The 18930-nt window shown below is 38.8% G+C and overlaps 1 pseudogene; it reads left to right on the top strand.

The window, feature by feature from the left end:
• The first annotated feature begins 263 nt into the window (after positions 1-263).
• Positions 264-1713, top strand: Gm5824 (annotated as a pseudogene).
• The last annotated feature ends 17217 nt before the right edge of the window (positions 1714-18930 follow it).

The raw sequence follows: 18930 nt of genomic DNA, 5'->3' as shown, positions 1-18930 counted from the left end.
TATTTTGTTCCCCCTTCTAAGAAGGATTGAAGTATCCATACTTTGGTCTTCCTTTTTCTTGAGTTTTATGAGTTTTGAAAATTGTATCTTGGGTATTCTGGGCTTCTGGGCTAATATTCACTTATCAGTCAGTGCATATCATGTGTGTTCTTTTTTGATTGGCTTACCTCACTTTGGATGATATCCTCCAGATCCATCCATTTGTCTAAGAATTTCATAAATTGGGGCAGACTAACTGACGGGAGAGCCGGGCGGTGAGCAAGATGGCACAGACTCAGGGCACCAAGAGGAAAGTCTGTTACTACTATGATGGGGACGTTGGAAACTACTATTATGGACAAGGGCACCCCATGAAGCCTCACCGAATCTGCATGACTCACAATTTGCTGCTCAACTCTGGTCTCTACCGAAAAATGGAAATCTATCGTCCTCACAAAGCCAATGCTGAGGAAATGACCAAGTACCACACTGATGACTACATTAAATTCCTGCTTTCTATTCACCCAGATAATATGTCTGAATACAGCAAACAGATGCAGAGATTCAATGTTGGTGAGGACTGTCCGGTATTTTATGGCTTGTTTGAGTTCTGTCAGTTATCCACCGGAGGCTCTGTCGCAAGTGCTGTGAAGCTTAATAAGCAACAGACGGACATCGCTGTGAACTGGGCTGGGGGCCTGCACCATGCAAAGAAGTCTGAAGCATCTGGCTTCTGTTACGTCAATGACATCGTCTTGGCCATCCCGGAACTGCTAAAGTATCACCAGAGGGTGCTCTATATTGACATTGATATTCACCATGGCGATGACCTGGAAGAGGCCTTCTATACTACAGACTAGGTCATGACTGTGTCCTTTCATAAATACGGAGAGTACTTCCCAGGAACTGGGGACCGACAGGACATTGGGGCTGGCAAAGGCGAGTACTATGCTGTGAACTACCCACTGCGAGACAGCATTGACGACGAATCCTATGAAGCAATCTTCAAGCCAGTCATGTCCAAAGTAATGGAGATGTTCCAGTCTAGTGCAGTGGTCTTACAGTGTGGCTCAGATTCCCTGTCTGGGGATCGGTTAGGTTGCTTCAATCTGACCATCAAAGGACACGCCAAGTGTGTGGAGTTCGTGAAGAGTTTCAACTTGCCTATGCTGATGCTGGGAGGAGGTGGCTACACCATCCGGAATGTTGCTCGGTGCTGGACTTAGGAAACAGCGGTGGCCCTGGACACAGAGATCCCTAATGAGCTGCCCTACAATGACTACTTTGAATAATTTGGACCGGATTTCAAGCTTCACATCAGCCCTTCCAACATGACCAACCAGAACACTAACAAGTACCTGGAGAAGATCAAGCAGCGTCTCTTTGAGAACTTGAGAATGCTGCCCCATGCCCCTGGGGTCCAGATGCAGGCCATACCGGAGGATGCCATCCCAGAAAAGAGTGGTGATGAGGATGAGGAAGACCCTGACAAACGCATCTCCATCTGCTCCTCTGACAAACGCATTGCCTGTGAGGAAGAGTTCTCGGACTCAGATGAGGAGGGAGAAGGTGGTCGCAAGAACTCTTCTAACTTCAAAAAAGCCAAAAGAGTTAAAACAGAGGATGAGAAAGAGAAAGATCCTGAAGAGAAAAAAAGAAGTCACAGAAGAGGAGAAAACCAAGGAGGAGAAGCCAGAAGCCAAGGGGGTCAAAAAAGAGGTCAAGTTGCCCTGAGCAAGGTCTGCAGCCCCTTCTTCTCCCCAAGTTCCTCACTTTCCCTCAACTTCTCAGATTTTATATTTTCTATTCCTCTGTGTATTTATATAAAATACATTAACTATAACGTCCCCAGGGACCAGAGTACAGGGCAGTGGTGCTAGGAGGGCTCTTCCCAGAGCGACCTTGTTCATCCTGCCCCCCCCCCTCCCCGTTTGCGTGGAAAGAAAACCAGAAGAGAAAATCCTGAACTGCCAAGTGCCTGCTTAGGAGCTCTGCTAAGATGCCCCTGTTAAACTTTTTAGAAGGGGTCTGGGTCTCCTAGGACCCCTTGTCAGGCTTGGGTAATAGCAGCCATTTTTAGATTGGTTCTGTTTATACCTTCCCACCCATCATGGGGAAAAAAAAGAATTTCATAAATTCATTGCTTTTAATAGTTGCATAGTACTCCATTGTGTAAATGTACAACATTTTTTTCCCATTCCTCTGTTGAGGGACACCTGGGTTCTTTCCAGCTTATGGCTATTATAAAATCTGCTGTGGACATAGTCGGTATTTTGAATCTTATAATGTAGAAAAAATTACTGTAATTACCACTATAAAACCTTTTTAATGCAAGTGTTCCTTAGGATACTGACAGGAGACTATCAGACTAGAAGGTGACTAATTTCCTGAGCTTAAGAAAAACATTCTGTCAATTTCAAATATATAACTTCTTGGAATATCTTCAAAATTTGTCAAGTTCAGTTGATGCTTTGAAGTGTTTCATTTGTCTTGGAATTGAATGCTATTTTAGTATAGTACTCTGTGGTTGAAAATTTTTTTTTTATTCTGTATAGCATTATATTTACATTAAAAGAGTTATTTCTTATAATTGCTTTTGAAACTCTATTATACTTTTACAGTGCACTCTTATTGGAGAGGTTGTTTTGGTTTCTCCGAAAGGATTTGAATAAATATAATTTTCAGTAAACAATCAATTTTGCAGGGGCTATTTTTTTGTAGAAGTTGCTTGCATTACTAGCAAATAAAACATTTCTTCTCATGAACTTTGTATCAAAGACATAAGATCCATAAACAGATGTCCATAAAAGAATGAAGACAATCTGTTCTAATGCACCAAAATGAAGCTTGGTCCAGGTACATTACTTGCAGAAAAGTGAGTTGAATTGGAGATCATCATGCTAAATAAATACATAGACAGGAAGATAATTGTCAGTTTTCTAACATATGCAGAATACAGAGTATGTACATACACACACAAACACACATATACATGATAGAATTAAATGCACAAATATATGCATTTTTTTAAAAATAGAACACACATAATGAATATGTATGTTCTCTTTACCAACATTGTAATCTCTTGTTTCTGTCCTACTCTGTCTCCATATATATTAACCACTGTAGAATCTCCTTATGATCTAGCTCTCTTGTATAATTAGATACACACACACACACTGACACACACACACACACACACACACACAAAACTGTGTGTGTGTGTGTGTGTGTGTGAAAGAGATTGAGAGAGAAATTGAGATAGAGAGAGGGAAGATTAATTGAAATTCTTTGTTCTATCTGTTTAGTGTTTTGATTACAGTGTGATGAGGGAAGTTTATTCTGCTCTAATATATTTGTTGTTCTGTGGGCTTCTTGTTCCTTGATAGGCTTCCTTCTTTTGGAAAATTCTGTTCTGATTTTGTTGAATATATTTCCTATCTATTTGACGTGGTTTTCTTCTTCTTCTTCTTCTTCTTCTTCTTCTTCTTCTTCTTCTTCTTCTTCTTCTTCTTCTTCTTCTTCTTCTTCTTCTTCTTCTATTCCTATTATTCTTAGATTTGTCATTTTATAGTGTTCTAGAATTCTGTGATGGTTTTTGGCCAGGATTTAAAACTTATATTTAACATTTTATTTCACAAATGTATCCATTTATTCTATCAGGTCTTCCATGTCTGAGATGTACTCTTCTATCCCTTGTGGTCCCTTGGTGGGGGTTGCCTCTCTGGCCCCTATTTGTGTTCCTCATATTTTCATTCCTACATTTCCTTCAGTTTAAATTTTCTTGATTTCTTGATTGATTTTAGTTCCACTTTCAGGTCTTGAAAAGTTTTATTCAGTTTCTTCCACTCTATGGTTTCACAGTTTTCTTTAAGGGATTTATTTCCTCTGTATGGGACTCTATCTTATTCATAAAGTCTACATTAATGTCTTTGGCATGTGTTTCAACTATGTTTCAATATTTATGACATGCTGTGGGAAGGTTGCTTGTCTCTAGTTAAGACATATTGTCCTGGCCATTTTTGTATTTTATGCTGGCTTGTAGAGATGTGGGTTTGGTCAGATTGTGATTTTAGGTGTTGATATCTCTTATTTTCTTTATTGGGTAAATGTTTTGTTCCTTGGTTTCTGGTGTGAGGTTTTTGAGAGTCGAAAGTCCCTTGTTGCTTGATAGTAATGTCTTCTGGGATCTTGATGTGTGTGGCCACTTGAAGGTTCCAGATAAAATGTGCTTCTAGGTATGGGGAGCTGAAACTTAGGAATGGGGATGGGCTAGGAGGGGAATTAGTTGAAACATATTGTTTAAATTTGGTTTTGTCATGGAATATCTTGTTTTCTCCATCTAACCACTATGGCAATCAGACAGTTCCTAAGAATACTGGAAATAGTTCTTCTACCTGAAGACCCAGATAACATACCTGGGCATATATGCAAAAGAGACTCCACCATATCACAAGGACACATACTCCACTATGTTCATAGTAGCTTTGTTTATAATAGCCAGAAACTGGAAACAACCTGGATGTCTCTGAACTGAAAAATGGATACAGAGAATGTGATACATTCACACAATGGAATATTACTCAGCTATTAAACATGATCATCATATTTTTTTTCAAATGGATGGAAATATCATCCTGAATAAGGAAACCCAGACCCAACACGGCATACATGGTATGTACTCACTGATAAGTGAATATTAGCCAAAATTTTCAAAATACCCGTGATACAACTCACAGACCATATGAAGCTTAACAAGAAGGAAGGCCCAATGTGGATGCTTCAATACCACTTAGAAAGGGGAACAAGATAAGCATAGGAGGCAGAGGGAGGTCGGGGACCTAGGTAGGAGAGGAGAGGGGGAGAGAAAAAGTGGGTCAGGATCAGGTATGAGGAGAGACAGGAGATATGGCCAGAGGACCAGGAGAATGAATAGGTATATGTAGAAATGTGGGATAGGGAATTGGGTCGGAAAGTGCTACAAAGTCCCAGACACAAGGGATCTGGGAGGCTCCTAGGACCCAATGAGGATGACATTAGCTGAAATGCCTAACAATGGGTAGATAGAACCCGAGGAGACCACCTCCAGTAGATAGACATGGTCCACAGTTGAGAGATAGGGCCACCCACCTACCTCAAAAATTTTAACCCAGAATTCTTCCTGTCTAAAGGAAATGCAAGGACAGAAATGGAACAGAGGCTGAAGGAAAGGTTATTCAGAGGCCGACCCAACTTGGGATCTGTCCCATATGCAGTCAACAAATCCTGATACTATTGCTGATGCCAAGATGTGCCTGTAGACAGGAGCCTGGTGTGGCTGTCCACTGAGAGACTCTGACAACACCTGACTGAGACAGATGCAGATACTTTCAGCCAACCATTGGACTGTGTCTGGGGACCCCTATGGAAGAATTAGGGGAAGGAATGAAGAAGCAGAAGGGGTTTGCAACCCCACAGAAATAACAACAGTATCAACTAACCAGACCCCTCAGAGCTACCAGGGACAAAACCACCAACCAAAGAGCATCCATGGATTGATCCATGGTTCCCTGCTACATATGTAGCAGAGGTCTGTCTTGTCTGGCCTCAGTAGGAGGAGATTCACTTGATTATGTGGAGGCTTGATGTCCCAGAGAAGGGGGATGCTAAAGGGATGAGTTAGGAGTGGGTGGGGGAGCACCATCTTAGAGGCAAACGGGAGGCAGATGGTGTGGGGGGCTCGTGGAGGGGGGAATGGGAAGGGTGATCTCTGAAATGTAAATAAATAAAATAAAAATAATAAATAAAAATGAAGTATGTTTCCTGAGGATCTTCTTAGAAGTCTGGAAATGGGGAACAGAAATGAGGAGAGGCCAAGACAGGAATCTGCTACAGATCTAGTGATGAGCTGGGGGGTTGGAGTTGGATTTGTGGAAAATGGACAGTGAAGATGTGAAGCTTGCCTGTCACTTTAGCAGATCTAGTTGCCACTCTGACAGGCTTGGTTGGCTTTTCCCAGAGAAAGCCTGTTGGAGTTGGGCGCTTTGAAAACCAGATGGGTAAGATGGAAATTTGGAGTAGAAAGATTGGGGCAGAGAGAACAGGGGCATAGCAGGTAGTCTGCTCCAGAGATGGGAGTTGGATTTGAAGGAGAGGAGGGCGTGGTGATCATCCATGGTAAGTCTTCCTGCTTCCATGTCTGGGGTGGTGTGTGATTACCATGGAATCTCTGCTAGAGTTGGTGGCTGGGATAAATCAGTGAGGGGAGAAGGTAGTTTGGAAATGATCAATTTTATCCTCTGGAAATGGGGCAGGTTGAAGCAAGTGGTTGGCTACAGATTTAGGGATAAGAGTAGGGGAGAGGTTTTGAATGGGTACAGGAATGGGTGAAGTTCTGAAGTTAGCCTACCTTTTTCCTGGGTCTGAGGGCACTGTATGTTTTCTGAAAGTGCCTGCTGGATGCAGGGGACTTGGATTAAACCAATGTTTGTGAGAAAGGCAGTCTGGAAGGGAAGATCGGTGTAATATATTGGAGATGAGAGAAGGGGAGAAGAGAAGCTGCAGCAGGTGGTTTCCTACAGACTTGGGGATGAGTTAAGAACCTGCACTTAGAGGAATTGATGCAGAGGTGAAGATTAGCTGTTAACTTATCTTCTGCCCTGTCTGCAGTGTGAGATAAAATTTGAAACCTGTAATCATGCTAAACATTGTCAAAGAAAGTATTGATGGTAAATCAATCAATCAATCAATCAAAACTCTCTCTTGCGTTTTTTCATGGTTTAAGATGTCTTCTCTTGACTCTAGCTGCATATGTATCAAAAGATGGCCTAGTCGGCCATCACTGGAAAGAGATGCCCATTGGACATGCAAACTTTATATGCCCCAGTACAGGGGAACGCCAGGGCAAAAAAATGGGAATGGGTGGGTAGGGGAGTGGGGGGAGGAGGGTGTGGGGGACTTTTGGGATAGCATTGGAAATGTAATTGAGGAAAATACGTAATAATAATAATAAAAAGATGTCTTCTCTAACACACCGATAGGAGTACTGTTTTCATTATGCTCAATAAATTTTAAAGCTGTTACTTATGAAATTATTAGCAGTTTATACTATTAGGAATTTAATGTGACCTATATATCTTTTATAGGATTTGGTGGTTGTGTTTTACTGAGTTGTTAAGCATAATCCAGTCCTTGTGTTTTATTATTTGAAAAAAATTGATTTCTTGAGTTGGCCTATATGTATTTTGTGCTGCATCATTGTTCTCTCCATTTTTTGTTGAGAAATTCTGAAATCTCATTTTACTCTGGGCTATTTACACAGAAGAAGGTAAAACAAAATTATCTGATATATGTGTAAATAAACAACATTGATTCAAATATCAGGAATCAGTGACTATAATGAATTAATTTATTGCCCAGCAACTTAAGGAACAATAAAGTATATTTTTGTAACAATTCTATAATGATACCACTATTTGATATAATTAGATAAATACTGATTTTATAATCTATGTTCCATGCTATAATCAGATGTACATATAAGATAGGAATGGATCTAGAAACTAAAATACATATGGAGCAGTTTTGATTTAAAAACATAGACCTTAACTGCTGAGCCATGTTTTCTGAGAGGCTCTGCCAGAGACTGACCAATACAGATGAGGATGCTCACAACCAACCATCAGACTAAGATCTGGGACCCCAATGAAGGAGTTAGGGGAAGGACTGAAGGAGCTAAAGGGGTTTGCAACCCCATAGGAAGAGCAACAATACCAACCACACACCCCAGAACTCCCAAGGACTAAACCACCAATCAAAGAGTACACATGGATGGACCCATGGCTCCAGCTGCATATGCAGCAGAGGATGGCCTTATCTGGCATCAATAGGGGGAGGCTCTTGGTCCTGTGAAGGCTAGATGACCCAGGATAGGGGAATGCTAGGGTGGTGAGGCAGGAGTGAGTGGGTAGGTGGGTGGGGGAGCACCCTCATAGAAACATGGGGAGGGGGAAGGGAGATAACATTTGAAATGTAAATAAATAAAATAACCAATACAAAATAAAAATCGAAAAATGAGAAAAAAATAAAAACGTGGGTCTTTCCCCTTCTCAGGTAGCATGCCTATTGTTTAATTTTTTTCAGGTCATGTTTAGGTAGGTGGGCTGGTGAGACTTCATAGGTATAGCTTTTCTGACATTTCTAGAACACAGTTACACAGAAAATTCCCTGTTCCTCTGGCTCTTAGAACTTTCTATCCCTTAAAAGATGGAAGGATCAAGAATAATCCCTGATCTGCCCACCAGTGCTGGAAATGTGCTGTGGCTGGGACTGGGCTCTACAACGCTACCATTTAATGTACTGTTTTTCTGTGTTGTTCGCTATCTATCGCAGAAACATTTCTTTGAGGAAAAGTAAGAACTACAGACAACGAAACCATAATAAAAACAGGAGAAATGCTCTCCCCAATGGAAGAGCTCACCAACTGATTATCCAGTACCAAATGTCAGCCCCAAAAACATGCATACAAGTAAACTGCATAGACTGAGAAATGTGTGTGTATATATGTATATATTTGTGTATATATATGAACATATGTATGTGTTTAGCAAAAATTAAGGAAAAAATTGCCATGAATTTGAAACAGAGCAGTATATGAGTGGGGTTGGAATGAGGAAAAGGAAGGGGAGAAATTATATAGCTGTAATCTCAAAAAAAAGTAATAAAAATGGAAGAGTTTTCAATTCAGTGAATTTTGAGTTAATTTTAAAATAAAATTTGAGAAATGTTACTCTTAAATACACACACACACACACACACACACACACACACATGCACACACACACATTTGAATGCATGTATGCATGAGCACTGTGTGAATCTGTGGTGCCCACTGAAGACTGAAAATGGTGCTGGATTCCCTGGCACTAGAGTTATAGACAGTTATAAACTGTGTGGGTGGTGCTGAGAACTTAACTCCAGTCCTCTGCAATAGCAGGAAGTGGTCTTCAATACTCCACTGAACAATTTCTCTAGCTGCTTAAGTCTATGTTGGAAAACTGAAAGGCACTAGAAAGAATCATAATCATTACTCAAATATTTCTGTCATATATAAAATATTTGGCTGTTTATATTTTCTAAACTTTATCATATATGAAACGTTGGTGGCTATAAACTTTTTAGGTTTAAAACCTGCGTGATTTTAAAGTTTTTCTTTAAGAATATAGTTTAAAGCTACATCATGATAATATTGATGGCTAACACAATGCTTATGAAAGAGACATCACATATCACAATCTTTCCCACATCATCACTTTGGTCATTTGAATTATTGTAAACTGTTACATTCACTGCACATCAGTAGGAAAATTGCGATTCAGACATTTTCTGAAAAGGAGGAATTGAGATTCTCAATGTTTAATAGGGTGGTTCCAATTAACATAAAAGAGAATAAGTTCAGCTAACCTAGTTAGAAAGTATGATATATATATGTATATATATATTCCCAATTAATAATGAACTGCTCATAAAAAGCTGAAAGTCATAATGCTGAGATAATGGGAAACCAAATGAAGAATGTAACATCATGAACTCTTTAACAGATGTCCTAATTAGATATCATTAAGTAGACTATTAGAGGAACTCAAATTGAGCCTTTCATTTACTACCAAAAATACACTGTTTAATTAATAATGAAGCCGTTGCACGGGTGAATCCTCACCTGTGCAATGGATGGAGGGTAGACAGAGCTTCTGGAATCATTTTATGTTGCGAAGTGGATTAGTGTTATTCACTTACTACTCCTTGCTGAGAATATCAAATGGAGACTATGTAGAACTAATTTTCTTAAAGTTAGATTTTACAGACATACAAATCAGTCACACTTTTTTTTAGGATGTTTTACAATTTAGAGTTTAATATTCAGTAAAAAGTAACTTACATTTTTATTGATATTTTATTTATTTACATTTCAAATGTTAATCCCTTTCCAGGTTTCCCCTGTAGAAACCTCCTATCCCATCCCCCCTCTTCCTGCTTCTCTGAGGGTACCCCCCCACCGACCTACCCACTCCTGCCTCCTCACCCTGGCATTCCCCAACATTGGGTCATGAAGCCTTCACAGGACCAAGGGCCCCTCCTCCCATTGATGTCCAACAAGACCATCCTCTGCTACATATGCAGCTGGAGCCATGGATCCCTCCATGTATACTCTTTGTTTAGTGGTTTAGTCCCTGGGAGCTCTGGGGAGTCTGGTTAGTTCATATTGTTGTTCTTCCTATGGGGTTGCAAACACCTTCAGCTCCTTCTGTTCTTTCTCTAACTCCTCCACTGGGGACTCCTGCTCAGTTCAATGGTTAGCTGTCAATATTCACCTCTGTATTTGTCAGGCTCTGGCAGAGCCTCTCAGGAAACAGCTATATTAGACTTCTGTCAGCAAGCACTTTTTGGCATTTGCAATAGTGTCTGGGTTTGGTATCTGTATATGGGATGGATCCCAAGATAGGGCAATCACTGGATGACCTTTCCTTCAGTCTCTGCTCCACATTTTATCTGTGTATTTCTTCCAGTGAGTATTTTGTTCCCCTTTCTAAGGAAGTCTGAAGCACCCAAACACTTTGGTCTTCCTTCTTCTTCTTCAGCTTCATGTGGTCCATGAATTGTATCTTTTTATTTGGAGCTCTTGTGCTAATATCCACTTATCAGTGAGTCCATACCACGTGTGTTCTTTGGGACTGGGTTACCTCACTCAGGATGATATTTTCTAGTTCCATCCATTTGCCTTAGAATTTTATGAAGTCATTGTTTTTAATAGCTGAATAGTACTCTATTGTGTAAATGTGTCATATTTTCTGTATCCATTCTTCTGTTGAAGGACATCGGGGTTCTAAAGAAATGTTCAACATTCTTAGACATCAGGGAAATGCAAATCAAAACAACCCTGAAATTCTGTATCACACCAGTCAGAATGGCTAAGATAAAAAACTCAGGTGACAGCAGATGCTGCTGAGCATGTGGAGAAAGAGGGACATTCCTCCATAGTTGGTGGAATTGCAGTCTGGTACAAACACTCTGGAAATCAGTCTAGAGAGTCCTTAGAAAATTGGACATAGAACTACCTGAGGATCCAGCTATACCATTCCTGGGCATATATCCAAAAGATGCTCCAACAAATAACAAGGACACATGTTCATAGCAGCCTTTTTTTTTTTTAATAAAAGCTAGAAGCTGGAAATAACTAACATTTTTTTGTCATTTTAATTATAATTTCTTGTTTGAAGACTTTTTAAAAAACCTATGAAACTTTTAAATTGTTATATTTTTTATTATTACATTTGTTGAATTTATTAGTGTGTGTGTGTGTGTGTGTGTGTGTGTGTGTGTGTGTGTGTGTATTTGTGTTGGTGCATGAACACCATTTAATGCATGCGGATGTCAGAACAGAGCTTGCAAGAGTTAATGTCTTCTAGTAATTAGGTCCAAGAATATAAGACTCATTCTTCAGGCTTGGGGGTAAGAGCCTTTTACCTTTAGCTGTCTTCCTGGTTGTAGGGATTTGAATGAAAAATATGCCCTCATAATATCAGCCATCTTAATAACTGGTCCCCAATTGATGACACTATTTGTGTACGTTTTGCGGAGTTCTTCAATGTAGAAAATTGGACAATGGGTGTACATTTTGAGAGTGTAAGACCTCAACCTATTCCCACTTTATTGTCTGTTTTATGCATTCAGTTCAGAATGTGAGCTTCATGTATCCCCCTTGTTGTTATGACCTTGGTCATTTTGGTCTCTAGTCTTGGACATGATCTTTCATTACAGTAACAGAAATATAGTCAGTTGAAAGATTGGTCGTTAAATGGAGCACTGCTGTGAAGAACTTAGCCATGCTGCTTTTGGAATATTGTAGAAAACTGGAATTCTGACTAAGTTGTGGTTGAATTCTGTAAGCTTTATTGGGTCATCTTAGAAGGAGGTTGAAAGACAGTAAGGGTGAGTGCAATACAAACTATGGAAAATAAATTCTAGAGATTTCAGAGGAGAACAACATTAGTAACTCAGCTATTCGCCATTCCTGTGATGTTTTTTGCCTTTTTCCTAAGAACTTGCGAGGGGTTCAATTAAAAGGTAAAGAAGTAATTTCTAATTTCTATGGTAGAGTCCATTTCAAGGCAGCATTATATGTAGCCTGTGGCATAGTTGTGTAAATATATATGTGTAAAAAGTTAGTTATATAGTTAGACATATAGATATATAGTTGTTATAAAATTGTTATAGTGCTGTTATATGGTTATATAGTTAGTTTTATAGTAATATAGTTATGTATTTATATAGTTATATAGTTTTATATATTTATTAATTATTGATAGTTATATACTTAGTTACATAATTGTAAAACTGGATATTTATATAGATATATAGTTAGTTGTATAGTTATATATAGTTATATAAAATTAATGACTATTAATAATGACTATTATTCATGTGCACAATAAACAAGAGGAAGTGAGTCAAAAAGAAATTTAAAATGTACAATTTAAAAATAAAATAGAGTACCTTAATGTTGCAAAGTTTGTGTTGAAAATGGTAGATGAGCATCATGAAGGTAATGTTTCAGGCTCTGCACCAGAATACAGAAAAAAGTACCTTCAAGCAGGACCTCACTTAGCTAAGTTTCAATCTTGTGAGAGGGATAATTAAGTATTTTCTGTTCTTAGAAAACTCAATAGAAGAGCTAAAGCTAATGTTATATGAGGAGTCCAAGGTTACCCTTGAGCTTGTTACTGAAATTGGTGATATAGTAAAGATCATACTGGGTTTAGAGTTATGACATACCCAGGAATAAAGGAGTCATGAAATCTTCGCACATGATTTCAGAGAGTCAAAGAGGGCATACAACCTGAGCATAGGAAGTCTCACTGTGAAGACCCTGACCTACTAGCATTTATGGCATCCTCACACTGGTGGAGATGCTAGATATGCAGGGCATCTTTTAAAGATAGGTGTGTAAGGAGTGGAACCAGCCAAAGAGAAAGAAGCTTTATCTCTGGGAGTCATTTCCCCAGTGGAGTTCAATATTTCAGGAGTAGGATGATGTGTCTTCTTAATTTTTTAATAAGCTCATTCACTAAACTTGTTTAGATGTCTATCTCTCAATGGGTAGACAAACAGCCATGATTTACATTTCATAACTTATGAAACTTGGTTCAGGGATCTTGGGAGACAAGTTAGTGGCAGAGTGTCCAGAATACTTGAAACTGTTGGTCTGTTCCTTGTACCATATAACATCGAGCATAGTGGCCTATGCCTATAATCCTAGCAGCATATTTATATATATATAAAGACAAGAATCAGAAGTTCAAGGGCTGATAAGAAGAAGAAATAAAATGGAGAAGAGAAGAAGTGCATAGGGTTTGGGAGGAAGAGAGGAAGAAAGTGAGGGAGGGAAGGAAAACGGAAGAGACACAACAAAGAATGGAAAATGAAAATGAAAATGAAAATGAAATAAGGCAAGGAACTAAGATGGAAATAAAGAGAACCTTGTCCTGTAGACCAACTAGAAAACTCCTGTGTCAGTTTTACCTCCCAGTCAATAGGATCAAAGCACCAGGCTGATGACAAGGCGGCCTCTCTGGCAAGCATTTCTCCCATAAAACACATCCAGAGTGTCTTCCCACTGGTCCTTAAGGGTACTATCTTTCAGGTATTTTAATGTCAATGTGAACAGCTTAGATTTTGGAATATTTATCTCTATTCCCTTGTTTTATGCCAATTATCTTACTAACTGCCAAAGAATCAACTGGCATGTAGATCACATAGGCAGACAAAATCATGAATTGGCTTCATTCACCTTCACCACCACCAGAAGAGACTGAAATGGCTACGGGATGCTGAAGAGCCTAGAGTTGAAGGAGTATCAGAGATGTGAACACAATACTCATGTATGAAATCCTCAAACAATTAAAAATATAAAGTAAGAAATCTCAGAAGTGTGGGGAAATGAAAATATTTCTCATGGTCATTTGTTTTTTCAGCATTTACACAGGGAGTGGAAAGATGGCTCAGTGGTTAAGAGCACTAAGTGATCTTTTAGAAGACCTGGCTTCCATTCTTAGCACCTATATTAAAGTACAAGGCTTGAAACTACCTGTTATGGCAGCTTTGGGGAATCGAGCATTCTTTCTGACGTCTCAGGCACCTGCATTCACATGTAAATCTCTTGCCTCCTGTATATGCTAGTGATATTAAAAGTAGAATTATTAAAAAGCAAGAACCTAATAAAACAGAAAGAAAACTTAAAAAAAAATAACAGTGAAATGGGGCTGTGTCATTCAGGAGCAAAACGCGGGCCAATTGCTGAATGGTGCTGAAGCTATTGTTCCTCCTATGTCAAAGCTATCAAGTTCCAATCAGAGAGATCATAAAGTTAAGTAAAAAAGCACAAACTGTAATGCACTGGTAAGATCTGGAGAGGCAAAACTTCCCTCGCCAAGAGCATTCTTACAATTGAAGATAAAGCATATTACAGTAAAGTGAGAATTGTGGAAAACAACTATGCACCTTTGAGAAGCTGACAGTTTCCAATTTGTATTGTTTTTTTTAATCGTATAATAAGTGTTATCTTCATCACTCCCACATTTAACAAGATTGAGACTCTCACACAGTACCAAGGATAAGTTCTCCATGAAAATGTACAAAGTACAGAACAAAGCAATTCACATCTGCACTATTAGTCATAAGTATCAAGCTGTGAAAAATTAATAAATGTTGCCTGGGATTGAAGACCAAGACAGCAATCTCAGGACTGATGGTGATATCCTGTTTCCTGTAACTGTAATTACTCTGGCTTATTGATTTTTTACAGTATTGATTTAGCAGGAATTCATCACCTTGTGTTCTCAATATCTGTGCATGTTCCTGCTATTATGCTGTGCATTACAGCAGAAGGTGGAACTAAATTCCAGTAAACAAAATAAGATACCAAATGACTGTAAGATATCAAATGACTGTAAGATATCAAATGACTGAAAGATATCAAATGACTGTTCTGGAAATTATTACAACATATCACCTACATATGCATGTTTATAAATAAAATCATATTCATTATATACATTTAAATAGTTTTATATATAGCACTGAATTTAAAAGGATAGCCTGGTTAGAAACCCAAGAAAGATGTTTTTATTTTTTTACTCCATTAAATTGTTGAATACTTATAAAAATTTATACTGACAGTTGTCAATAGAGAGTTGAAATTCTCAAATCCACTATAGTGTGTGTGTATGTGTTTGTGAGTGATTCTCTCTTTGTGTGAGTTTGTGTGTGTGTGTGACATTTCATTGTGTTTTTGGAGGTTAACTAGTTAAGGAATTAAAAGGCTCACATATTTTCTTGCAATTCCACTATGAAAAAAAATGAATTAAAATATAAAAATATAAAATACTTTAAACAGTTTTCTTTATTCCTCACACCTTTATACATTTTATATAAATAACATGATCATATCTATACCTCTTCTCTCTCCTCCAATCCATCCTGTGTAACTCCCAGCAAATTTTTCTTCTAACTTCATTGTTTTTTTCGACTCATTAAGTCCAATCAGTGATGCCCATATATAGATGGGTGTGGAGCTATTTGCAAAATGGAAGCCTACCAGTGGTTACATCCTCAAGAAAGAATGACTATCTCCCCTACAGGGACTACCCTCAGCCACTAGGCCCTCAGGCAGGAGAGATCAGGAAAGCATCTTCCCTATAAGTGCTGGGATATTGATTGGCTTGGTTTTGTGTGTGTCTTGCATGATAACCAAAGATGCCATGAATCCATGTTGATAGAGCAATTAAGGGTACTTATTCTAATGGAGATTTCATTAAATGGCAAGTAAGCACAATAAACTTATGGTCTGAGCACTTTGACACCACACAACATGTGAAGTGAAAATTACTATTATGAATGTACACCTGGTGTTCATATGACAGTGTACCTGCCCTTCCTCCATGCGAATGAATACCTGATGCTTCATATGAATGTGTCTCCTCCATGTAAATGTACTTGTTCCATGTGAGTACGTATCTACTTGCTCCATTTGAGTGTGCACCTGCTCCATATGGGTGTTTATTTTCTCTATATATGTATGCCTGTAACATGTGACTATGCATCTACTTGCTCCATTTGAGTGTGCACCTGCTCCATGTGAGTGTGCACCTGCTCTATATGGGTTGCACTTTCTCCATATGAGTGTGCACCTGCTGCATGTGAGTGTGTACCTGCTCCATATGTGTATGCACTTTCTCCATATGAGTGTATGCCTGTAACATGTGACTATGCATCTGCTTGCTCCATTTGAGTGTGCATTTGCTCCATGTGAGTGTGCACCTGCTTTATATGGGTGTACATGTTCTCCATATGAGTGTGCACCTGCTGCATGTGAGTGTGAGCCTGCTCCATATGTGTATGCACTTTCTCCATATGAGTGTGCACCTGCTGCATATGAGTGTGCACCTGCTCCATATGTGTATGCACTTTCTCCATATGGGGGTATGCCTGTAACATGTGAATATGCATCTTATGCTCCATGTGAGTATGCACTTGCTCCATATGAGTGTTCATCTGCTCCATATGAGTGTATGCTTAGAACATATTAATATGCATATGCTGCTATGTGAATGAACTCCTGATATTTCATGTGAGTATGTGTCTCTTCCATGTAAATATGCAATTGTTCCACGTGAGTATGCTTGTGTCCCATTTGAATGTGCACTTGATGCTCCATGTGAATATGCAGAAAGTGTTCACTGTTAATGTGTTCCTTTGACTTTGTACCTCTGTGCATGAGTGTACAGTAACTACTCTACCTGAATAAGTAACTTATGTTCCATGTGAGTGTACAACTAGTTCCCCATGTGACTGTGAAACAGCTCCATTTGAATTCCGTGTGCACCTGCTGCTCCATGTGAGTGTGCACTTACTCATTATGAGTGTGAACCTGAATGTGCAACATATGCTCCATGTGAGTGTGTATCTAGTTCCCCATGTGACTGTGAAACAGCTCCATTTGAATTTACACATGTGTGTATCTGCTGCTCCGTGTGATTATGCAGCTGCTCCGTCTGAGTGGACACCTGGTGTTTCATTTAATGTATAGCTGAGGTATCCTTGAACATACAGCTGCTTCTCCACACGTTTGCTTCATTCAGACACTTTAAAATCTGTTTCTTTTTGTGAGCTAGTTTTGGAGTTACTTGTTTCCAAGATTTAAATATACCTTAGAGTAACTTATATACCCTTTGCTTTTTCATATACCAAATGAAGTTAAGTTTATGATTTCTAACACATATGGAATTAAGCCTCAGTATTCATATAAGAATGTGTTAACTACAAACCAGATACTTCAAAATTTAAGTCATTAGTGTCTTTATTAAGATAGCATTATGTAGAACTTGATTGTTTAGAAAAAGTCTTAGATATAATCTATTACAGTGGATATGAGATAAACAGCTAAACAGATGTCCAAAAACATCTATAAAAACAAACAAAAACACTGCTCAACATGTAAGATAAATATAGAATGCAAATAGCTTCTCAAATTTGGTTCCCTGACCTTTCAATATCAAATAATATGCTCTTATTTCTGGAAAGTGCACATTTTAAAAATTAACATTGTACTCACTTTTAAGATCTGAAATAGTCTAGATCTCAAAGAGAATAGATAACTAGTACTGATAAAAATCCAATTATTCCTGTTTAGTTAAGAAGAGACACTAGGTTTTTAACAGTATCTGGTGAAGTTGTAACATTTCCTGGACAAAATCTTTACAGATTATGCAAGCAACATACAGGCTACTTAATCATTCCTTGAAAACCATAAATTGTTATGGATGCATGCAATTCCCAAGTACAGATACAATGACTCGACACCTGTCACACTGAATAGACTTTTGCATCTTGAACACTGTTAATAACAACTAGAAGATTTGATATTTTCTCTTTGTATCATGTTGGGTACTTTGAGGGGAGCAATGCTTTTTGTATGGTCTGAATTATCCTTTCTTCTGACTATGCTTATCTGTTGCTGGATGCTTTTGTCAGATTGTAAGCAGCAACATTTTTTTATTTATTTCCTTTATTCTGTTCCTTAATTTTTTCTTCCTTCCTTCCTTCCTTCCTTCCTTCCTTCCTTCCTTCCTTCCTTCCTTCCTTCCTCCCTCCCTCCCTCCCTCCCTCCCTCCCTCCTTCTCTCTCTTTCTCTTTCTTTCTTTCTTTCTTTCTTTCTTTCTTTCTTTCTCTCTCTCTCTCTCTCTCTCTCTCTTTCTTTCTTTCTTTCTTTCTTTCTATTTTTCCCTCATATATTACCTTCCATCTGCAGTTTACTGTCCCTCAACTCCCTTCAGTCCTTCCCACCCACCTCCCCTCTCCAGAATATCTATTATTCCTTCATTTCCATTCAGAAAAGAGCAGGATTCCAAGGATATCCACCAAACATGGCATAGCAAGTCACAGTAAGATGAAGCACAAACACACATACCAAGGATGGATGAGACAAATCAGTAGAAGGAAATGAGCCCCAGGAGCTGGGAAAAGTTTCAAATGCTGCTCCTTCTCCCACTGTTAGGAGTTCCACAAAAATCTCAAACTAAGTCTCCATAACATATATGCAGAGGAACTACCTCAGACCCAAACAGTTTCTGTGTTTGTGGCTTCCGTTTTGGTGAGCCCCTCTGAGCCCTGCTTAGTTGATTCTGTGGCCCTGTTCTCCTGGTATCCTTGACCCTGCGGCTCCTACAATCCTTATTCCCTTCTTCTGTGAGCTCACAGAGCTCCTTCTAATGTTTGGCTGTGGGTTTCTCCATCTGCTCCCTTCAGTTGCTTGATGATGCCTCTCCAATGACTAGTCTCTGGTCTATGGATATTTTATGAGTCACTTGATGACTTTTTCCATAACACTTATATAATGGCTCACTTTATAAGCTTTAG

Source organism: Mus musculus, chromosome 18 (assembly GCF_000001635.26).
Source record: "Mus musculus strain C57BL/6J chromosome 18, GRCm38.p6 C57BL/6J".
Lineage (NCBI taxonomy): Eukaryota > Metazoa > Chordata > Mammalia > Rodentia > Muridae > Mus > Mus musculus.
The sequence above is the reverse complement of the archived record's forward strand: the minus strand, read 5'-3'. Positions and strand labels throughout refer to the sequence as shown.